Source organism: Podarcis cretensis, assembly GCF_951804945.1.
Source record: "Podarcis cretensis genome assembly, chromosome: 2".
In the NCBI taxonomy this organism is placed as follows: Eukaryota; Metazoa; Chordata; class Lepidosauria; order Squamata; family Lacertidae; genus Podarcis; species Podarcis cretensis.
Window position 1 is genome coordinate 17,995,489 of NC_137171.1, and position 6,000 is coordinate 18,001,488.

Sequence of the window (6,000 nt, forward strand, 5' to 3'; positions counted from 1 at the left end):
TTCTGTAAACGCCAATGATATGGTTCCATCCTGATTCGAGTGAAGCCTGTCCCTTTTGTACAGGCCTGACTTGTTCCAAAACATTTCCACATTTCCCAATTCCTAACAATTCAGTTCCCCTGCTCCCATTTTATTTTTGTGGTTAAACAAAAGAGCTGCTCATATGTTGATAAAAGCGGTGTGGGTGCCAGCACAAAATGGCCGAATAAATGTGTCCTTGAATTTTGCTGTCTGAACGCCAAAGATGTGACACCAGGAATTCAAAGGCCACCTTTTCTATCTTCTCTCGTAAACAGCAGAGAAAACTTGGCTCTTTGCCTTTCGAGCCCTAATACAATACCAAAGTCTAATGTGTACGTGCTAAATAATTCAGTAAACATATTAGTGTTGAAGGGAGCTGCTTTTTCCCTCTTCTCTTTTTTGCAAACAGACTTGCGTTCTCTTTGTAATGCTTTTGGCACACCATCTGCTCTCGCGGCGCAAGCCCAGATGAATGCGCGAACACTTAGCGGCATGCCATGAACATGCCTCCTTCCCATTCAGTTGAAAAACATCACTGTTGGGACATTTAATAGCAGGCCATCTACTGTGTTTGCACATCCTTAAATAGAAATATTAGAGCAACCAAAATTTAATTTCTGCGCCCGTCATTTGTTACTATAATTACTGTGGAATACAATTAGGTGCTTTCGGATCTTTCAGTGTTAATTAAAAAGCTAATAATTTGAAATGCTATATATATTGGCGAATGGGGGCTAATGTAGCACACAATTAATCCTTTGTCACTTACTTTTAATTGGTAGACTGCCTTTCACTCTTGACTCCATGGCAGGAGCATTGGTTGCTTCGCTTCTTGTTGCTGCTTTTGGAAGGAGTTTCCATCTCTGCTCAAGCTATATACTCCTCATTGGTTTATCTGAAATGAATCAAACTTACGGAAGGGCTGTAGCTTAGTGGTGTAGTTCATAGCTCACATGCAGAAGGAGCCAAGTGCAGTTTTAGAATCCTGCAGTCATAGAATTGTAGAGTTGAAAGGGACCCTGAGAATCATCTAGTCCAACCCCTTGCAATGCAGGGATATGCAGCTGTCCCATATGGGGATTGAACCTGCAACCTTGGTATTATTAGCACTACGCTCTAACCAGCTGAGCTAGCCAGGCTCAGCATCTTCTGGTAGGGCTGGGAAATAAACCACTGAGCCTTGGGCTTGCCGATCAGAAGGTCGGCGGTTCGAATCCCTGTGACGGGGTGAGCTCCCGTTGCTCAGTCCCAGCTCCTGCCAACCTAGCAGTTCGATAGCATGTCAAAGTGCAAGTAGATAAATAGGTACCACTCCAGCGGGAAGGTAAATAGCATTTCTGTGCACTGCTCTGGTTTCACCAGAAGCGGCTTAGTCATGCTGGCCACATGACCCAGAAAAAACTTTCTGTGGACAAACACCGGCTCCCTCGGCCAGTAAAGCGAGATGAGTGCCGCAACCCCAGAGTTGTTCACGAATGGACTTAATGATCAGGGGTCCTTTACCTTTTTAAAACCCTGGAGAACCAGTGTCAGTCTCCGTAGGTCAGATATAACAGCCGGGCTCTCCCAAAGTTTTTGGGCATTGCCATTCAAATGAGGTGTGTGTGCCATGGCATGGGATCGCTTATGCTCAACTTTGGAGTGATCTTAACCCTGCAGTTACTGCAGCTTCAGTTGAAGTACCCAGTGCTGGAATAGAGGCTGTTTTGTGGGGTCACTTTCACCTTACACAGCCAGCTGATGTCAGGAATCATTTGTGCCAATTTTATTTTCAAACACTGCTGCTTTGATGCTGTTTTGCAGTGTTGTGCACATGTATGCAAACTGCATCTGTTGCTGTTTTAAAAAGGAAACCAAGACCTGAGTTTTGTTTTGTGTCTGTTGTTTTTATTACTGCTTTAGGTCTTGCAGTGGCAGCAGAGAACATAAATGCTTGAAATTGAGGAGGTGGGGGAGGTGACTTAGAAACCTGAAGAACTGTTTTTGCACAAATGACCTCAAACTCTCCAGTATCCTTCCTTCAATGTCTTAGAGGGCATTCAGAAACATTCCAATAATCATACCATACTATAGACATACTATTTATACTTCACTTTTCAGACGAGATACCAGCTTAGATGCTGATCAATCAAGGGACTTTTTATATAAGGCAACAGGGATCTGGATATGATCCAGGAAATGTACGCAATCAAGGTTCAACTATAACATTTATTGCATTTGTCGTTTAAACATCACTTAACGGATCAGTACAAATTGGTCCAAGCAAATAAATCAATGCCTCTATGGGAATTGTGAAATTACAGGGTGTTTTCCAAAAGAAAGCACAGAACAGCTTCCTTATATGCCATTTCAAATCAGAGCAGCTTTACCTTTAAGGAAAACCATCAAATTCTCTTGGTGTTTGAGCTGGGGGGGGGGACACAGGGAGAGAGTTGTTTGATGAGCCTCCTAAAAGATGCTCCAAGGAAACATCCGTTTCCAGCGTCCCTTCAAATTATTTAAAGTTTGTCGAGCTCAGATTGTTGTTTGAAGGCTACATTGTGAGTAATGGGTTTCTGCTGCTATTTACACATTGGGGTAAAGGCAAAACAGCCATTAGGCTCTGCGTTTTATTGCACTGCATTATGTATGAGATGGTTTTGCAAGCAGGTACACATAAGGGGCGGGGAGAAGAAACACAGGAAAGCAATTTCTTTTATTGTCCAATATACAAGAGTTAGGAATAATCTAGGGAACATTCAAATGCCCCTGTTTGTGGGCCCTCCGAGCTGCCGTGATGAAATGAGTTATTTACTACACTGTTATGAGAACGTACATTAACGCTACAGTGCAGTCACCAATCTTTCCACAGGGCTAGTTTATAACCACTCTGTTTATAATGCGGGGTAACCAAGCGGCTTCCCTTAGTAAATTATGACCTTTATACAAGTGCAGGAAACACTAAGAACCTCTCAACTCCTGTTCATAAGGATCATGAGGAGTGAACATCATACGCTTTGGAAATCGATTCCCCAGCCCAAATCCACAAATCCTGGTGTGTGCTGCAGCAGAACCCCTTATATTAGTGTGTTGCAGAGAACTACTTATAGGCTTCCTATAGTTATCTGGTTAGCCATTGTGAGAAAGCTTTACTCTATGGGCCAGCAGGGCTCTTATGTTCTTAATAGAGTGTTGGTATTCAGCTTGGAAGGTCTTGATACAGATCCCTGCTCAGGGTCAATAGGCTAGTTGTTAAGTATAATTGGTTTAATTCATACTGAAATGAAGATTTAACGGAAGATTCCACTGAAGCTAAAAAACAGCAAGGAGAGCTCTCTCTGAGTTTTATCTGTTTGATAATTAACAGATGGTTGTTCTCTAGCAGCTAACATGTGAGTGTTTAACCTTAGATCATGTGAGAAGTAATGAATTGCAAATTCGCCATCCTGGAAAGGTGGTGGCTAGTTTGTTCCCAAACTCCCTGGAAGGAGGATGTAAATGAAGCTCTCCAGGAAAACAGATCCAATCTAAAGGGGTTGGGATGGAGCCAATGGAGCCAGAGAGCGCGCGTGCTATGTTTGTCATTATAAGTTTATTTTCTTTCTAAGATACTGAGCCTTGCTGGACAGCACAAGGCATTGCATGGATATTTTGGATGTATCGTTGATGCTTTTGTTCTGTTTTTTGAAGAAAGTTCTGAAAGTAAACTTTGAATAATATCTAATGGGTCTGGACAATGCTTCATTTCCAATTTTTAAGCCTCCAGCTGCTTTGAACTCAGGAGGACTAGAGGTGGATGCATAAGTGGAATCTGTGCTACCCTCTGCTGATCAGCGCCCCACACATGGCCCCAAATTTCTAAACGCATGCCTGAGAGAGAACAATTTCACCCTCAGGAAGCTGGCACTCCTTCCTCTAGATGCCAAGTGCTGTAGGTGGCGGGGGCTTTGCCTTGTGCCAAGCAGAGCCGTGGTTCCTTCCTCTGTGTGCCAGGTGCTGGAGAAGGAGGAAACTTCACCCCATGCCTCACAGGGACAGGGTCAGCAGCTCTACAGTACCCTGCTATGCAGTGCCCCGGCTGATGCACTCTGCCTGGAGCAGTGCCACCCTCTTGGCCTCGACAGGAAGGGGCAGGAGGTGCACACAGTGACGCCAATTGTCCAGTGGCCAGCAACTGCCTTCTTCCTCCCTGCCTTCTTTTATAATATACCACCATATTGCGAAGTTTAGCCAGCGGTATATTACAATGTTGGAAAAGAGATATCACCCAGCTCTGCCATCCATGGGCCTGTGACCTTCAGAAGAGACTGTTGCCCTCAGATGAGAAATGTTCCTCACCCCTGCTGTAGGTTAATAGGGGTTTGGGGGGTTGCTTTCTTTTCTGAACCACCCAGAGGACTCTGGTTAGGAAGTGTCTATATACGCCGGTGGCGCTATGGTCTAAACCACTGAGCCTCTTGGGCTTGCCACTCAGAAGGTCAGTGGTTCAAATCCCCCTGACAGGGTGAGCTTCCATTGCTCTGTCCCAGTTCCTGCCAACCTAGCAGTTCAAAAACACTCCAGTGCAAGTAGATAAATAGGTACCACTGCAGTGGGAAGATAAACGGCATTTCCATGCGCTCTGGTTTCCGTCACGGTGTTCCGTTGCACCAGAAGCAGTTAAGTCATGCTGACCACATGACCTGGAAAGCTTTCTGTGGGAAAACGCTGGCTCCCTCGGTCTGAAAAGCAAGATGAGCGCTGCACCCCATAGTCGTCTTTGACTGGACTTAACCGTCCAGGGGTCCTTTACCTATACAAACCCAGGAACTAAATAAGTAAATAAGTTGCATTTACAAGCATCTCCAGATAGGTCCAGATAGGCATTGCAGACTTTCAAGCAGGGAACATTCCTAGACCTATGTGGAGATGCTTGTGATTTAACCTGGGACCTTTTGCATTCAAGGTTTGCGCTCCGACACTGACCTTCCAGCTTCTTATTTCCTGGAACCGCTAGTGGGTTAAGCAATCCCAGTCAAGGCCCAACTGGCCACGGTTCGAATATTTCAGAAATAAATAAAAACTAGGCGGCACTCATGCAGGCGAGGGCTCTCTGGATAAAACTTCCCATGAAAAGCTGTGCAGCTAAAGGAATTTATCAATTTTAAATAGCGTTTGAATTACATACCGAGGCTTGAGGATTAATGATAGCCCTTTCCATTTTTTATCCAGACTTGGAAGCACTGCATGTGTTGTTCACGGAAGCATTAAAATCAATCACTGAGACTCAAGATTAGCATTTAATTGGGAGGCAACTTTGTCCTTGTTCCTAGCAGGAGGAGTACTGGAGAGAGAAGATAATTCTTAAAAAGAAAAGAAAAAAGGTTTCCAAAAAATGAAGAAAAGGGGGTGGGGGTGGGATTCTGAAAGCTATTCAAACTTTCAGCCTCTAAAAAATAATAATGGGTTTATCTTTTACAGATACTGGGTGCCAGTAAGACCTAAGGCATGGGAGAGAAATTTGGTTTGATCCTGCCTTCTACCAACCTTTTCCAGTCTGGAACCCTCCAGATACTTTGAACTTCAACTCTTACCATCCCTGATCACTGGGCAAGGTGGACAGGGTTGATGGGAGTTGTAGTTCAAAGCATCTGGAGGCCCTCAGACTGGACAAGGTTGGTAGAAGGCAGGATCAAACCAAACAGGAATAGTCCTGTTCTGTTCTGCACTGGTCAAACCACAGCTAGATTACTGTGTCCAGTTCTGGGTGCCACAAATTAAGAAGGATGTTGACAAGCTGGAATGTGTGTTGAGGAGGGTGACCAAGATGAGAAAGGGTCTGGAAACCAAGCCTTATGAGGAACACTTGAAGGTGTTGGGTATGTTTAGCTTGGAAAAGAGGAGACTGAGAGGAGATATGATTTGTTGTTGTTTAGTCATGTCCGACTCTTCGTGACCCCATGGACCAGAGCACGCCAGGCACTCCTGTCTTCCACTGCCTCCTGCAGTTTGGTCAAACTC